Here is an 18639-nt window from a genome sequence, read left to right as displayed (position 1 = left end):
AGCAGGTTGTCTGTGTCTTCTTCCTTATTTTCTGCTACTCCAAACAGTCGCAGACTATTTCGCCTTTGGTACTGTTCTAGCTCGTCTGTTGCGGCAGATAGTTTCACTTCCAACTCTCGTGCCTTTTTCTCGTATTCAGACACAGACTTTTTTTGTGCTGTAATTTCGGCAGTATTGGCCTCAACAGTTTCACGCATTTTGGCCAATACTGCTGCCGTTACAGTATCTGATATAGTGCCTGCTATCAGATCGAGATTGTTTTCATCGCGAAGCGCAGCGTTTACCTCAGAGCGGAGCAGCTCCGCTATACCGGGAGCCGCAGCTACACCTTCCGCCAAGAGCAGACCCGCCGCACCTGCTGCTTCCCCGCTGCTGGACGCGCTGTTGATGACTCTTCTGTTTACCATTTTCTCGAAGATATTGGCGGAGCACAGAAAAAAAGTATCACTACTGCACAGAACACTGTTGTTTACACGATTTCCACTTGTACTGGACAACACCACCTGCGAGAACACCTTCGAATTCAACTAAATTTCGCGAGCCGAACTTAACACGTGTTACACTGCAGCCGCCATGACACAATATATAATCACTGAACTTCAGAAGCTGCATGGACCCGAAATCCTTGTCGTCACACAGTATGCAGGCAATTACCGTAAGGAAAAATGATAGCCAGATATATTCAATGTTCCCACGCCGTATCAAAGGTTATTTGAACTACTGTAGGAATTTGGGAAGTAATTCATGCATTTCAGGATTTAGGGCCTCTTAACCTCAAAACTGGTTTGCTAAAATTGTATAGTGTCATATTTACTAAGATGGTATCTGTTCTTTCGGACATGTCGTTAGAATGATATTCCAATGAAATGAAAACCCCTAGTAGCTTACAGGAGTTTACATATGTCAACGTGGACAGATGAAAATGTGTACCCCGACCGGGACTCGAACCCGGGATCTCCCACTTACATGGCAGACGCTCTGTCCATCTGAGCCACCGAGCACACAGAGGATAGTGCGACTGCCGGGATTTATCTTTGGCACGCCTCCCGCGAAACCCACATTCTCAACGTATTGTCCCGCACTACATGGGCGTGGGCACTACGAATGTGGGTTTTGCGGGAGGCGTGCCAGAGATAAATCCCGGCAGTCGCAATATCCTCTGTATCCTCGGTGGCTCAGATGGATAGAGCGTCTGCCATGTAAGAAGGAGATCCCGGGTTCGAGTCCCGGTCGGGGCACACATTTTCATCTGTCCCCGTTGCCGTATGCCAACGCCTGTAAGCAGCTAGGGGTGTTCTTTTCATTGTTTCTCAGACACTTCAGAAACCGCAAGGACCCGAAATCCTTGTCGTCGAGCATTACGCAGGCTATTAACGTAAGGAAAAATGACAGCCAGATATATTCAGATGTTCCCACATGGTATCAAAGGCTGTCTGATCTACTGTAGGGTCTTGGGAAGCATTTCGGGGTTTAGGACCTATTAACCTTGAAACTAGTTTGCTAATATTTGATAGGGTCAGTTGCAATTGCCAGGCACCTGGCCACAACAATCTGTCATTTATCAAAGTCGCATACTTTTGTCGTGGCCTTCACTCAGAAGACTGGTTTGATGCAGCTCTCCACGTTACTCCATCTTCATACCCGAATAATTCCAGCAGACTTAATTCATTTGAAGCTGTTTATTGCATTCATCTCGTGGACTTCCTGTACAATTTTTACGCTCCACACTTCGCTCCAAAACTGAATTGATGATTTCTTCATGTCTCAGAATATGTGCTACCAACTGATCCCTTCTTTTAGTCAAGTTGCGCCATAAATTCGTTTTCTCCGTATTTATATTCAGTAGCTCTTCATTAGTTACGTGATCCACTCATCTGATCTTCAGAATTATTCTGGAACATAACATTTTTAAAGTTTCTATTCTCCTCGGGTCTGAACTGCATATGGTCCACGTTCACTTTACTAAAAGGCTACACTCCACACCATTATCTTCAAAAAAGACTTCTTAAGTCTTAAATTTGCCGTGATGACTGGGTGTTGTGTGATGTCCTTAGGTTAGTTAGGCTTAAGTAGTTCTAAGTTAGATGTTAAGTCCCATAGTGCTCAGAGCCATTTGAACCATTTTTTTCTTAAATTTGCATTCAACGTTAGCATACTTCTCTACTTGTGAAACACTTCCCTTGCCATTATCCATCTACGTTTTACATCCTCGCTACTTCGACTTTCATTTGCTATTTTACCGCCAAAACAGTAAAACTCATCTACTCTTTTTAATGTCGTATTTGTTAGTCTAATTCCCACATCACTCCGTGATTATAATTCGAGTACATTTCATTACCTTTGTTTTGCCTTTGTTGTTGTACATCTTACGTCTTCCCTTCAAGACACTGTCCATTCCATTCACCTACTCTTCCAAGTCCTTCATTCTCTCTTCCAGAATTGCAAAGTCATCTGCAAGCCACAAAGTTTTTTTTTCTCTCTGGATTTGAATTCTTTATCAAAATTTTTCTTTGGTTTCCTTTACTGCTTACCCAATATACAGAATGAATAACGTCCGGTACAGGTTCCAACCCTGTCTCACTCTTTTCTCAAACACTACTTCCCTGTCATGCCCTTCGACTTTTACAACTTTTGACAGTCTGCCTTCGGCAGTGACACAGTGCGGACCGTGTTGCCTGCCGGCCGCGCTGTGGTGCGCGTGCCTGTTTGTTTACGCCGGAGCAGCTTCGCGTGTGCGGTGTTGTGAGTATAGAACGAGATGGCACACTCGTACAGAAAAACGACTTTGAAGTTCAGTTTTGCGAACGACTATACACGACCAAAGGCACACGAGGTTGAACGTTTCTTCAGAGAAGAGGTGAAAATCGATCCACAGGAAATCGTGGGAATCAATTTATCGCTCGTTTCAAGCGTCGTCTATGTCAAGCTTGTTGACGAGGCTGCTTGCGAAAGACTTCTACAACGATCACCGAACGGGTATCGTTTCTGTCATGCCGACGGGAATGTTGGTGCAGTTACAGTCGATCACGCGGGAATGGGGATCCGCACTATACGAGTCTTCGAACTTCCTTTTGAGGTCCCGTCTGAACTTGTTACCGACGCCTTTCGACCATACGGTACAGTTCTATCCCATGTGGCCGAAAAATGGACGAGTTTTACCACGTACCCCGTTTTAAATGGGGTGAGACAAATACGGATAGAGCTGCGCAAGCACGTCCCCTCTTATTTGTACATAGGAGGTTGTCGAGCAATTATAATCTATGATGGGCAACCTCGCACTTGCTCGGGGTGCGGGAAAGAAGGTCACGTCCGCTCGGAATGCCTCCAGCGACGTTTAGTGCAAATTCCACGGGATGACGTTCAGGCGTCACAACCGACGACTGTCTTACCGTTGACCTTTGTGGAAGCCCTGAGAAGCGACGTGAGGGAGACTTCCGATGGGCACCAGCAGCTGCCCCCTATAGAGAACATGGACACCAACGGACTGGAACTCCGACCACCGGTTCCACCACAGCAGACACAAGACACCACAGAAGAGATGCAGCTGACGGCGGCTCCAGGATCATCCGTGGTGGCTGCCAGTGCCTCCACCGAGAGCGTGATAGGCCAGGCCCAAGACGGAGGATACGCAACCCCAACAGCCGATGCGGAAGCAAGGCAACGGAAACAGCGTTCGCCGAAGAGAAGAAAGAAGCGTCGACTGACTTCTGCTGACGATAGCCATAGTCCCGAGGGGACAGTGGACGACAACGACAGTATCGACCTGAGACCAGTGGATTCAACAGATACCGAGATGACGATGCAGGAACTACACAGCGACGATAACTTGAACTCTCCTTCTGGTGACCGGAAGGCGGAAGTGGAGATGACAACTGTCCAACATCAGAGCGATGACAACGTTACCTCCCATCTTTCGACCAGTTCCGGAAATATTCTGGGGGACTGGGCGCAAGAAATGGACCAACAGGAACGGGATGAAAATACGAACGCGACGATTGAGGACAGTCCTGGCCGGAGGCCGGGAGGGGTCGGGAAATGTTGACCAACTTAGTGTGTTGAGGAGCGCCGGGGGTGCAGATGGACGCTTAATGACACCGCCCTACAACTGATGAACACAAGCCAGGCGTACCGCGTTGCCACGATAAACATTAATGGCATACGGTCACCGCTTAAAATTCAAATGCTGAAAGATATGTTACGCGCTGCGGACGTGGATATTGTCCTCTTACAAGAAGTGCGTTTCACATCGCCGCCAGAGTTCTACGGTTACGAGGCACATTATTCAGTGCACGATGAAAGTGGATGCGGTGTGGCGATTCTCACCAGGGAAGGAATAGGAGTGGAGGACGTCAGGTCTCTCCCTTCGGCACGCGGCATAGCGATCACTGTCGACGGCGTTCGTTTCATCAATTTATACGCACCATCTGGCTCCACAAAACGAAGAGAAAGGGCGACTTTTTACACCGAAGAGATAGCACCGTTGTTCGCTGGACGCTTTGATAACTATGTAGTGGGCGGCGACTTTAATTGTGTCGTCGACAAAAAGGACCAAGTACCTCATTATGTACCATGTATGGAACTGCGTGTGTTGATTACCGAAATGGCACTCCTGGATACCTGGGAACTGCAGCATGGTGACAGACCGGGTTATACGTTTGTCACGGGACACTCGGCGAGTAGACTTGATAGAGTGTACGTGACACGAGCTCTACGGACGACGATACTGGATGCCGAAATCTGGCCAGCGGCTTTTACGGATCATATGGCGTACGTCTGTACGATTTCACTAACGCGTCAGAAGATATGGCGGAGTAAAGGTCACTGGAAAATGAATTGTGCACTTTTACGTGACCCTGAATGTCACCGGTCGATAGAGGCGGCCTGGGAGACCTGCGTTCGTCGCCAACGAGCATACACCTCGGTTCTCCAGTGGTGGATTAAATGCGCAAAACCAACGTTACGGAGAACGTTGATACGATACGGGCAGGACAAATCGCAGTGGAACCGCACAACGGCTGATTTTTATTTTACAGCCCTGAGGGAGCTGATGACCCAACAACCATCGCCGGAAAGGCACACGGCCATGCGCAGGATAAAAGCCAAGTTATTACAGCTGACGAGACTAAGAATGGAAGGTATAATGGTCCGGGCGAGATTGGCGGACACAGTTGCTGCCGAAACCCCCTCCATGCACCACGTGGTACGTGAACGCCAACGACGACGCAGGACATTGATCAGGGAACTAATCTCTGAAACTGGCCAGCCAGTCGTGCACCAGCGTGATATTGCGCATGTGTTTACCGACTATTTCCGCCAGTTATATGGACCTGTACATGTGAACCACGAGACACTACATGATGTTATCTCGGAAATGCCAGATAGAGGACCACCGCTGGATGCAGAGACCTTCATCACAGCGATAACAGAGGATGAGCTGACAGACGCAATTGCCAGGGGGGCTCCGAACAAGTCCCCTGGACAGGACGGCTTCCCAATTGAATTTTACCGCGCCTTTGCATACCTCATGGGACGGACCTGGATTCAGATGTACAACGAACTCCTGTTACCGCAGACTGAGATACCTGCCGAGTTCACGGAGGGTATCATCATCCCCATACCCAAACCACGCGGTGGCAGAAATCCAGGAGATTATAGACCACTCACTCTCTTGAACTGCGACTACAAGATTTTCGCGCGCATACTTGGGGCTCGCCTGCGGTCTTCACTATCTGATAGACTCCTCATAGATCAAACTTGCCTCGGCGGTAAGAGCAACGTACATACGGCGCTCAGTGACTACCGAGATATCATCGCATTAGCAGCGGCATGCCGAGTGCGTGCGGCACTCGTCGCTATTGACTTCGATCATGCATTCGACAGAGTGGATCATACCTTTTTGCATGCGGTGATGGACAGATTGGGAATCCCACAGGCCTTCATCCTAGTGATCATGCGACTGTTACACGGCGTACGATCAAAGGTCTCGGTGAATGGGCGGGGCACTGACTACATTGTTATTTCAAGGTCAGTTCGTCAAGGTTGCCCCCTGTCGATATTTTTGTATGCAATGGCTTTGGAACCCTGTTTATATGGTCTCCGAAGACGGTTGGAGGGAGTGCCGTTGCCACAACTGACCTTTCATTGCCGCGCTTATGCTGACGATGTGATGCTGGTGGCACGGACAGGCGAAGAAGTACGTACGGCGTTGGCATGGATACAGCGATACGGGATGGCGGCAGGAAGCGTGCTTAATCTACAAAAATCACGCTGCATGAATGTCGGTCGAGGATTACAACCGGGGGAGGAAGGGCCGCTCATCTTAGTTAAGACCGTAAAATGCCTAGGTATTACGTTCCACACGGATGTGCAGCGGACAGCAGCGGATAACTACCGACGCATATTAAAGCTGATGCGGACAATGGTGCTGTTACAGAAACTAAGAGCGTTGGATATGATTCAGAGGGTGACCTATGTTAACGTATACCTAGCACCGAGACTCACTCACGTAGCGCATGTCCTGCCTTTAACGCGCACAATGGCATCACGCATACAAGCAACTTTCGGAACCTACGTGAGTGTGGGACACCTGTTTAAGATCCGATACACAACGCTTACGCTACCACCTGGAGAGGGTGGACTTGGTCTAGTGAACGTATATGAAAAGGCACGGGCGTTATTCGTCAGTACGATTTTCCGACAGTGGCGCGGCCAATTTCGCAATATCTCGGGTGCGTTGGCCGATGTACTAGCGCCCACTTCAATGCTGCCACCAGTCGATGTGGGCCATATTTCACCGAAGCTGTCACACTTCAAGTCTTTTTTTTTGGAGCTTAGCTATGTCGGAGATTCCTTCCCAACAACACGACTACCGACGACGCGAGACGTATACCATCTCTTACTGCGCCGGTGTCCCAGGAATACCCTGGAAAAGAAGTACCCAGACAAGAACTGGCGACAGATCTGGCGCGTTATACGGAACGTTTACCTCCCAACGTCGGTACGCTCAACATGGTATGTGGTGATAAATAGGAAGTTCGCAACGAATCAACGGCGGCACGCGATTCATTTGGCAGACACTCCACTATGTTTAGGCTGCGCAACAGTGGACACTGATGAACATCGTTTAGCATGTAGTGGGACGGCTCCAGTGTGGCGGTTGACACAACAGATATTGGCGTTCCTGTTACGCTCCGCCCCTCACACAATTTCATCAGACACACTTTTTTTCCCCCAAGAATCTTATTTCCCGGTCCAAAAAACCAATGCAGTGACATGGGTGCGGGGAATGGTGGTGGGCTACGTGTATAACGAATCGGAAAAGGACAAAATTGATTTTTGGCATTTTCTCTTGGATGGGCACACGAAGCTGCAACAGCATAAGAAATATAGGCAAGACTTCGCTAATTACTTGCGACTTACATTTACCGACCCGCCGGCCAGATGGGGTGTGACGGGTGAGAGATGAGATAGACGAAGAAGCCGAGATTGACATCGATCACACTTACGGACCCTTAGTTAATTTCGAGAAGACGACCCAGTCTTACACCAACGTCTGGAGAACGAGTCGATAGATGGCTCTCTTGCTCTATCGAACGTCGGGTCGTGAGCAGGTGTCGCCCCCGACACGAATTTCATTTCATTGCTACAGGAGCATGTTTCTTTTGTATTTGTACTATCCGCAATGTCTTCATGTCTTTCATTTGAGCATTTTCAGTTTTATTTATTTCCTTAATTAATTAATTTTCTAATTAGCCACTTTTGTCAACATATGGAATTTGTAGACACTATTTATGCGATAGTACAACAACATGTATGTCAGCAAAGGTGGTAAGCCTGACATAAAAAAAAAAAAAAAAAATAAATAAATAAATAAATAAATAAATAAAACAGTTGTGTTCTACAATTTTTTGTTCGGTTTGAGTACCTAAAGCATAAAAAAAGGGGTATCGTCTTTGATTCAAAAAAAAAAAAAAAAATAACGTAAAAAATAATAATAAAAAAAAGATGGATAAAAAAAAAAAAAAAAAGAAGGATAGAGCGTCTGCCATGTAAGAAGGAGATCCCGGGTTCGAGTCCCGGTCGGGGCACACATTTTCATCTGTCCCCGTTGCCGTATGCCAACGCCTGTAAGCAGCTAGGGGTGTTCTTTTCATTGTTTCTCAGACACTTCAGAAACCGCAAGGACCCGAAATCCTTGTCGTCGAGCATTACGCAGGCTATTAACGTAAGGAAAAATGACAGCCAGATATATTCAGATGTTCCCACATGGTATCAAAGGCTGTCTGATCTACTGTAGGGTCTTGGGAAGCATTTCGGGGTTTAGGACCTATTAACCTTGAAACTAGTTTGCTAATATTTGATAGGGTCAGTTGCAATTGCCAGGCACCTGGCCACAACAATCTGTCATTTATCAAAGTCGCATACTTTTGTCGTGGCCTTCACTCAGAAGACTGGTTTGATGCAGCTCTCCACGTTACTCCATCTTCATACCCGAATAATTCCAGCAGACTTAATTCATTTGAAGCTGTTTATTGCATTCATCTCGTGGACTTCCTGTACAATTTTTACGCTCCACACTTCGCTCCAAAACTGAATTGATGATTTCTTCATGTCTCAGAATATGTGCTACCAACTGATCCCTTCTTTTAGTCAAGTTGCGCCATAAATTCGTTTTCTCCGTATTTATATTCAGTAGCTCTTCATTAGTTACGTGATCCACTCATCTGATCTTCAGAATTATTCTGGAACATAACATTTTTAAAGTTTCTATTCTCCTCGGGTCTGAACTGCATATGGTCCACGTTCACTTTACTAAAAGGCTACACTCCACACCATTATCTTCAAAAAAGACTTCTTAAGTCTTAAATTTGCCGTGATGACTGGGTGTTGTGTGATGTCCTTAGGTTAGTTAGGCTTAAGTAGTTCTAAGTTAGATGTTAAGTCCCATAGTGCTCAGAGCCATTTGAACCATTTTTTTCTTAAATTTGCATTCAACGTTAGCATACTTCTCTACTTGTGAAACACTTCCCTTGCCATTATCCATCTACGTTTTACATCCTCGCTACTTCGACTTTCATTTGCTATTTTACCGCCAAAACAGTAAAACTCATCTACTCTTTTTAATGTCGTATTTGTTAGTCTAATTCCCACATCACTCCGTGATTATAATTCGAGTACATTTCATTACCTTTGTTTTGCCTTTGTTGTTGTACATCTTACGTCTTCCCTTCAAGACACTGTCCATTCCATTCACCTACTCTTCCAAGTCCTTCATTCTCTCTTCCAGAATTGCAAAGTCATCTGCAAGCCACAAAGTTTTTTTTTCTCTCTGGATTTGAATTCTTTATCAAAATTTTTCTTTGGTTTCCTTTACTGCTTACCCAATATACAGAATGAATAACGTCCGGTACAGGTTCCAACCCTGTCTCACTCTTTTCTCAAACACTACTTCCCTGTCATGCCCTTCGACTTTTACAACTTTTGGTTTTTATACAAGTTGAGAACCATCTTTCGCTCCCTATATTTTACCCTGATACCTTCAGAATTTCAAAGAGTGTACTCCAGTCAACATTGTCAACATCTTTCTCTAAGTCTGGAAATGCTATAAACGTAGGGTTTCCGTTCCTTTATCTATCCCCTAAGAGAAATTGTGGTGTCACTATTGCCCGGCGTCTTCCTACATTTCTCCGGAATCCAAAGTAATGTTTCCATTCTTCTGTAAATAATTCGTATCTGTGTTCTACAACTATGATTTATGAAACTGATAGTTCAGTAATATTCACACTTGGAAGCATACGCTTTCTATGGAATTGGAATGGTTCATGCATGCAAAGTGAATTTCGCCTGTCTCATACATCTTGCGCACCAGGTGGAATAGTTTTGTCATGGCTGGCTCTCCAAAGGATCTCAGTAGTTTCGAGCGAATTTCGTCTATTCCAAGGGTCTAGTTTCGACTTAGGTCTTTTAGTGCCCTAACAAATTCTTCTCGCAGTATGATACGTCCCTTATGCTAGTGGATTCCCCTTTTTGTGCCCCGTATCGTCGCTGGAATGATACCGCACCGCCAAGCGCAATGTTCAGTAATAACTAGAAGAAGCTCCACAGGGTTTTATGGCCGTTTCGGACCTGCTATGGATGACTGGGATATGGCAGTCAAGAGTGAAACTGTTTGCGTATGCAAATGATCGGTAGGACGCTAGGAACCTGCAGCTTTCCTAAGGAAGAGATAAGTTACATAATGTATGTGCAACGTATGCTGGAATACTAGTGATCGTTATCGAGTTGAAGCAACAGCGGACTTAGTACATACACAGAAACTGGTTCTTTGTACAGAGTTTGATTTTCTTTTCATGATGATTTGATAGATGGATTGTTGCCCTAAGCGTCTCTTTGAGAGTGTAGCGGTGAGTGCTAAGTCGTCTCGGCTCTGTTCATATGGGGTAGTCAGTAAGAGTCGGAAAAGCTTGTAGGAGTGTTCAGGGGAGGTTGTGCTGAGAGATAATTATTAAGAATAAAATGTGATACGTTGACCCGAGTTAGTTAGCAGTGGAATCATCCAATCAGACAGTTGCGCGCGCGACTTCAAGCGGACCTCCAGAGACGGTGTCGGCAAAAGTGTTGTTCGTTTGGTTTTCTAAAACCGAAAAAGAGAGCGATAAAAAAATGGACATTGGGTGGTAGCAAGGATGAAACCCGAGCCAAATGCTGAACAGACTAGTGCGCTATTGTCTACGCTATTAGAACAACTGACACTGTTTCTGGCGCGCCGGACTGCTTGGTTACCTTCAGTGCTGATCAATTCGGAAACGGCCTAACATTTCGAATTATTTTATTAATAGTTATTTCTCGGCACAAACTACCCTGCAACACCCTTAGAAGCTTTTCTGGCTGTTTCTGATCACCCTGTATACTTCCTTACAGCGTCACGTGCCCGTTACGCTACCAGAAATACTGAGCCATGTTGCCTCTATAGCCGTCCATAATTGCAAAAGTGTTACCGGTTCACGATTTTGTGCACGAACTGACCTGTTCACTACGTCAAACAGATCTTCGACGGAGTTCAAGCCGGGTGATCTAGGCGGCTATATCATTCGTTCGAACTGTCCAGATTGTTCCTCAGACCAATATCGAGCAACTGCGGACCGGTGACATGGCGCACTGTCATTCATAAACATTCCATCCTTGTTTGTGAGCATTAACTCCACGGCTGCAGATGGTTTCCAAGCAGCCGAACATAACCATTTACAGTCAATGAGCGGTTAAACTGCACCAGAATATCCAGTCCACTCCATATGAATACAGATCAAACCATTATGGAGTCACCAGCAGCTTGTACAGTGTCATATTTACGACTTGAGTCCATCGCTTTGTGAGGTCTGCGTCACACTCGAACCCTACCATCAGCTCTTGCCGACTGAAATCGGGACTCATCTGATTAGGATACTATTTTCCACTCGTCTATGGTACCATCTATATTGTCATGGGTCCCAGAGAGGCGCTTCAGGGGATATCGTACTGTTAGTAAAGGCACTCATGTCAGGCATCTGCCGCCATAGCCCATTAACATTAGTTTTCAAAATGGTTCAAATGGCTCTGAACACTATGGGACTTAACTTATGAGGTCATCAGTCCCCTAGAACTTAGAACTACTTAAACCTAACTAACCTAAAGACATCACACACATCCACGCCCGAGGCTGGATTCGAACCTGCGACCGTAGCGGTCGCGGGGTTCCAGACTGAAGCGCCTATAACCGCACAGCCACACCGGCCGGCTCGTTAGTTTTCGCCTAGCTGTCCAAATGGATACTTTCGTCGTACGCCCCACATTATTTCTGCGGTTATTCGTCTGTTAGCGCTGATAACTGTACCCATACGCCGTTGTCCATGGTTGTAAAGTGAAGGCCGTCGACCACTGCGTTGTCCGTGGTGAGGGATAACGCCTGAAATGTGGTGTTCTCGCCATACTCTTGACACTGGATCTCTGAATATTGAATTCCCTAACGATTTACGAAATGAAAATGTCCCATGCTTCTAGTTCCGACTACTATTCCGTGTTCAGTCAGCTAAATCTCGTCGTGCAGCCATAATCATGTCGGAAACCTTTTCACATGAATTGTTTGAGTGCAAATGACAGCTCAGCCAATACACTGCTCTTTTATACCTTGTTTATGCGATACTGCCGCAGTCTATATATGAGCATATCTCTACTCCACGACTTTTCTCCTCAGTGTAGAAACATTTGAGAGTACGTATGTATGGAGATCTAACACGAGTCAACCCTATTAGATCGATGGTAATTGGCGCTAACGACAGTGTTTAATCGGTAGGATGCTAGAATCAGTTTGCAAAGTATATGTGCAATATGTATTGGAATACAGCTGACGAGTATACGACAGCTGGAAATGGAGTAACAGCGGGCATCGCATATACACAGAAAATGGTTTGGAGAAAATGAAGATTATAATTTAACGTTCCGTTGAGGATGAAGTCATGTCAATTGAATAGTGGGAACGCGTCGAAAAAAGAAAAGGAATTTACGATTTAAAGCTCCGTCGACGACGAAGTTATTAGAGATGGAACGAAGGGAAGGATTGGAATGGAACTAGCTGTGTTCTTTTTGTTGGAGCCATTCCACCATTTGTCTTAAACGACTCCGGTAATCCACGGAAGAAACCTGAATCTGGAAATCCGTAGCGAAACGGCGTCATCCCGAATTCCAGTCTCTCACCACGGCGCCACCTCTCCTGGGAGTCACGGGGGTGCAGGAAGGGTCGACTGTGTTTTTGTGTCTTAATCAAAAGAAACCGTCGTGAAGTGGCGTAAAAACTAAGCGGGAAGCAATCGTTCGGGTGTTCAAAGATGCACCGAAAACAACAAAAGTGGATCGTTCGCGACGCACTTTCAAGAAAATGATGTCTTCTTTCTTTGGCTACACCGAACATGCCGCGACCATTGTTTTACAGGATCGAAGAACAGTTAGTGCTGAATGGTATACACAACAATTTGTTTGCAAATCATTAATGAAGTCAGGAAATAAACTGAAAAGTCGCATTATACTTCATCGTATCGTTGGCAGCTGTAAAAGCAAATAAAATGACGATATGTTAGAAAAAAAAGAATTAAAGTCTTGTCACACGTACTTACCTGATTTACAGCCTAACTTCTTACTTTTGGTCCCTCTGGTCATACAAAAAAATCCGTGGACAGTTATTTTCATCTCCTCAAGCAGCTGTTTAGTCCTCAAGTGCTATGATCGGATTGAAAAAAAAAATTGTAATTGGTTCGAACACGTGCAAAAGGTGTAAAAATCTCAGAGGCGAATAATTTGAGAACCAAAAAATGATTTGTACAAAAATGTTTGTCGTTCTTACCCTTTGTAAAACTTAGATTTTCAGCAAACAGTGCACGTCCCCATCGCCGTGCGTACGTAGTACTACATAGTACTGAGCAGGTGTCTCTAATTCAGTTCCTGATGAGTGTATCGTAACCAAGATCTGCACGTCTGTTACCATTCATTTAAGGACCGATACATGAAATTACTGGAGCTAGCAGAAGTGCTTAATACTTGTGATTTACAACATGTTTCTCGAATTATAACAGGAAGAGGACAGTTGAATCTGCAGGTGAGTTGGCACTGCGGTGAAAGCTCACTTTGCGTCTGATCCACTGTGTTCAGTTTGTATGCTGCTAAAGTTCGATAATAGAATACCGAATGCACGATGATACGATTTTCAGTCTTTTAATTTCGTAAAATTCACGTCGTGTTGCACGTGCTTCCCCTACTAACCATAATACCTACATCTCTTTCGTTCTTGCTGAAATTTGGCTGCCTCACATTGAATACATTATACAGTATATGCCATGGCTGTAGGAAACCAGTGAGCCACGAACGTCATGGCCATCCACAGGTCTGACGCCTCCCTATTGCGGACGGATACGCATTTAGGTATCCCCTGCGCCGTTACTTGCACAAAGTTACGTGACACGTCTAGCAGGTATTGAGGAACATGAGCGCTACACTAAAGCTCTGTATTTGTGAAGGTAGTCAAAGTGGCCCACGGAACAGCGATTTCACACATTTTATATCCCCGAAAAGAGGTCATCCTGACAGCCACTTTATTTCCGAAAGATTACTGCTACTCTGCACTGTGTGGACGCCTACTGAATACCTGTCACGGCTGTATGGTAGAGCGAAAATTGTTTCTTTTGCCTAAGCTCACTACCAGCCTGAAGGGCAGATTCTGGCGCTGTGATATGGAATTTGTAAACTGTGAGATAATTCCTGAAAAAGAATGAATGCTTCTATTCCTGCACCATCATGTAGATTGAAGTGTCATTGTTTCAGCTTAAAGGGAATGAACTAATGCTGATTTGTGGTTAAAATTCCCACGACGGCACGAGAAAATAATCATATATCGTTGAATTACATCGTGACTAGCCATCTGGGCGTAGTATAATTGCCTATGTAATCCATTAACACCTTGAGGTCTCTACTGTCTGAGGTACTGGAGATGTCGTGCGATGACGTGGGTTCATCTCTGTCCAACAGCTGTGATCAGTTTCGCTTCTCACGTGTGTCTAGTTTCATTACCACACAAAAAGCAGGATATGCCGAAGATTCGTCAAAATTTTGGCATTTCCTTGAAAATGCAACTAAAATTATAACGTGAACATGATTTAACATCAAAGCAGCTAGATGAATAATTTCATCGAAACTGCAATTTTTTGACACACTCATCAAAAATGTTTTGCATCACCCCGGTTCTCAGAACGCCTTCAGATAGACATTGACTGTGGATGTTGCATCACAGACACAGTCCCTTTGACTGTTCAGAGATGTCACTAAACCCGCCAAAAGATGTAAAAAACCCTGCATGAGCAGGGCCTGTTAGACGGAGGGGGTCCGAAAGCCGATCACTTCCAGTCATTCCACCAGGAAGGAGGTACACAACTCGTGTTGTCTGTAGTTCAACCATGTCTCCACTGTCAATACCGCGGTTCTATCGCGCCCGCATTGTTACTTTGTGCCAGGAACGGCTCTCAATAAGGGAAGTGTCCAGGCGTCTCGGAATGAACCAAAGCGATGTTGTTCGAACATGAAGGAGATACAGAGAGACAGGAAATGTCGATGACATGTCTCGCTCAGGCCGCCCAAGGGCTACTACTGCAGTGGATGACCGCTACCTACGGATTATGGCTCGGAGGAACCCTGACACCAATGCCACCATGTTGAATAATGCTTTTCGTGCAGCCACAGGACGTCGTGTTACGACTCAAACTGTGCGCAATAGGCTGCATGATGCGCAACTTCACTCCCGATGTCCATGGCGAGATCCATCTTTGCAACCACGACACCATGCGGCGTGGGACGGATGGGCCCAACAACATGCCGCTCAGGATTGGCATCAGGCTCTCTTCACCGACGAGTGTCGGTATATGCCTTGAACCAGACAATTGTCGGAGACGTATTTGGAGGCAACCCGGTCAGGCTGAACGCCTTAGACACACTGCAGCAAGGTGGAGGTTCCCTGCTGTTTTAGGGTGGCATTGTGTGGGTCGACGTACGCCGCTGGTGGTCACGGAAGGCGCCGTAAAGGCTGTACAATACGTGAATGCCATCCTCCGACCGATAGTGCAACCATATCGGGAGCATATTGGCGAGGCATTCGTCTTCATGGACGACAATTCGCGCCCCCATCGTGCACATCTTGTGAATGACTTCCTTCATGATAACGACATTGCTCGAGTAGAGTGGCCAGCATGTTCTCCAGACATGAACCCTATCGAACCTGGGATAGATCGAAAAGGGCTGTTTTTGGACGACGTGGCCCTCCAACCACTCTGAGGGATCTACGCCGAATCGCTCTTGAACAGTGGGACAATCTGGACCAACAGTGTCTTGATGAACTTGTGGATAGTATGCCACGACGAATACCGGCATGCATCAATGCAAGAGGACGTGCTACTGGGTATTAGAGGTACCGGTGCGTACAGCCATCTGGGCCACCACCTCTGAATGTCTAGCTGTATGTTGTTACAACATGCAATGTGTGGTTTTCATGAGCAATAAAAAGGGCGGAAATAATTTTTATGTTGACCTCTACTCGAATTTTCTGTGCAGGTTCCGGAACTCTCGGAACCGAGGGGTTGCAAAAATTTTTTTGATGTGTGTATAAAGGGCAGTCAAATGAAAACAAGAAAGATGGAAAAAAGTAAGCAAACTGTTTATTATTTCTCAAGTGATCGCCCTAACTGTTCACTCATTTACTCCACTGTGCGACAAGATGGTGAGTGCCTTCTTGGAAAAAGTATGCGGTTGTCTACGGAATCTTGATTGTATCCAGAGGTGCACATCTACGTTAGAAGCAACTTGACGACCCCGAATATCTTTCTTCAAGGCACCATAAATATGAAAATCGGATGGGGAGAGATCGGACTGTATGAAGGATATGTAAGCGCTTCCGAATGAAACTTCTGCAGCGTAGTGGGACGAATATTGGCAACATGTGAGCCCGTCCACATTTTTCCATGAAGGCACTGACAGTCTTGTGTCACGGTGCGATCGATGTATTAACAGTTACGGCGATTAGTTTTGAAACGATGAACGGTTTACGTACTCTTTTTTCATCTGCGTCGTTTTCATTTGACTGCTCTTTATATTTGCAGTCCCAAATTTTCTTTTACCTTTCCTTTTTATGCCTTTTATGAAGACGTTAATAAATATTAATATATTAAACATTATTTCGGTTTATTAGCACTGTAAGTAAAGTAAAGATTAAAAGTGTAAGCAATTACAAAAGTTCCCGCATAGGCAATCGACCTCACGACCCTCGGATTACCGTTTTGTTGTCTTGCCGCCGCGGCGAGCGCTGCCTGTTAAGTGCAATAACAAATGGCTGATGTCTCCCCCGAACCGCGCTTTATTTTTCTTTTTTTCTTTTTTTCCTAAACGTTTGCTCTCTGGAGCTGCCACTTGTGTCAGATTCAATTCTGGCCAAGCCTTGCATATACCACAAATTTCGAGGAAATCGGTGGTGACGATGCGGTGTGATGGTTCTCTTTCCAATACTGCAGCGCGAGATAAACAATATTTTATAGTCCGGTTGCAGTCACGGAGAGGGGTTGCGCATTGATTGGTACACTGGTTTCGCTTTCGAGAGGACGACGGGTTAAATCCACGTCCGGCCATCCTGATTTAGGTTTTCCGTGATTTCCCTAAATCGTTTAAGCCAAATGCTGGGATGGTTCCTTTGAAAGGCATGGCTGCTTCTCTTCCCCCTCCTTCCCTAATCACAGTTTGTGTTCCGTGTCTAATGACCTCATTGTCGACTGGACGTTAAAGCATAATGTCCTTCGCCTCCTCTGGTTGTCTGGTTGGAGACCCGGCAGCGGCTACACGAAACGGCAGAACTCGCAGCACTTGAAGAAGACGATTGGGTCGGTCGTCAAAGGGTTGTGAATGAAATGGAACGACAAATCAGTTGAACACCCGGAAGCTCACCACTGATTTTTTTGTTTCTTCTGCTGATGTCCTTGAGCCGTAGTTGTGTCCGGCTCTTCGAAATGCGCGCCAGGCGGAGTGCTTTCGCTTCGTGTCTAGTGTTTGTGATGGCGCTTTCGGTTTGGCGCGCTGTTTGGATCGCTACCGCCCTCTGGCGGGAGGTGGAACAAGTGTACGGTCGCGAGACGATCGAGGGGTATGTACTGGGCGGTGACCGAGAGAGGTGGTGCCTTAACCGCATGTACGTGGCTTATGAAGCTTAGAAGCCGTGGTGCAGGAGATCAGCGCGTGGGACCGTCTTCTTATCGGCCATTGAAACCACTGGCAGCGGTTGGCTCTGACGAGCATAAGAAAGTGCAACGTGTTCCCGGCGCTGTGGTGGAGTGTGGAAAGTTGAGTACTGTTTTTATATATATATAAGGGTTTCTCAAGTTCTAGTGAAGTGTATGAGTTTCTTCACCAGTGGTTTTGTTGGGGGTCTTCCCACCACAGTTTTCGTTTGCCTGTCCGCAGGAATGTGGTAATTGCTTCTTGGTCGGGCCGCTTCATTCACACACCTTGATTGGGTGATTTAGGGTCGGTATTGTGCCTCTGTGGTTCAGAGTCTGTACAGGCACCGCCATTGCTACATCTTTTTGTTTTGGGTAACTCGGGGAGATGGTGGCTTGTAATGCAAGTTTTGGGGCTGATCTACTGTGGCCCTGTAGACCACCAATAACTATTCCGACTATTGTGATCTGGGCCCCTTTTGACGTGTCACTCCCTCACCGAGCTCAGGATAATTTTGTTGGGAACTGCCTTTAATGAGAAGGTTAGTGTGCTGGATTATTCACATTTATCTTGTAACAACTGACAGATGTAATATAAGTTATTTAATTGGCAAGAGACAACTATTTTAACTTTAGTACAAACTAGCTACTTAAAGGGTTTTTTAAAGGAATTGTTCTCTTATGTATGTATATGATAAGTTTAAAATCTTATTATTGGGAAGTTGTTTACGTCATACCTTGCAATCTCCTTTTCATAAAGGAAATTTGTCAGCTATTGGAAATTGCTTTTGAAATTGTTTTTTAAAAAAATGCCAGACTTAAAAATTTATTATTGAGAAAGTTAAAATAAAAAGGCATCTTTAGCAGT

At 45.6% G+C, this 18639-nt stretch overlaps 1 protein-coding gene across 1 annotated transcript in view; it reads right to left on the bottom strand.

Annotated features, from left to right (window-relative positions):
- LOC126175012 (ATP-binding cassette sub-family G member 1) overlaps positions 1–18639 on the bottom strand; it is a 466189-nt gene that overhangs the window by 310973 nt on the left and 136577 nt on the right. The gene's annotated exons all lie outside the window — the stretch shown is intronic.

The sequence above is a fragment of the Schistocerca cancellata genome, chromosome 3, assembly GCF_023864275.1.
Source record: "Schistocerca cancellata isolate TAMUIC-IGC-003103 chromosome 3, iqSchCanc2.1, whole genome shotgun sequence".
Lineage (NCBI taxonomy): Eukaryota > Metazoa > Arthropoda > Insecta > Orthoptera > Acrididae > Schistocerca > Schistocerca cancellata.
Note: the sequence above shows the minus strand (reverse complement) of the source record. Positions and strands in the feature narration are given on the sequence as shown.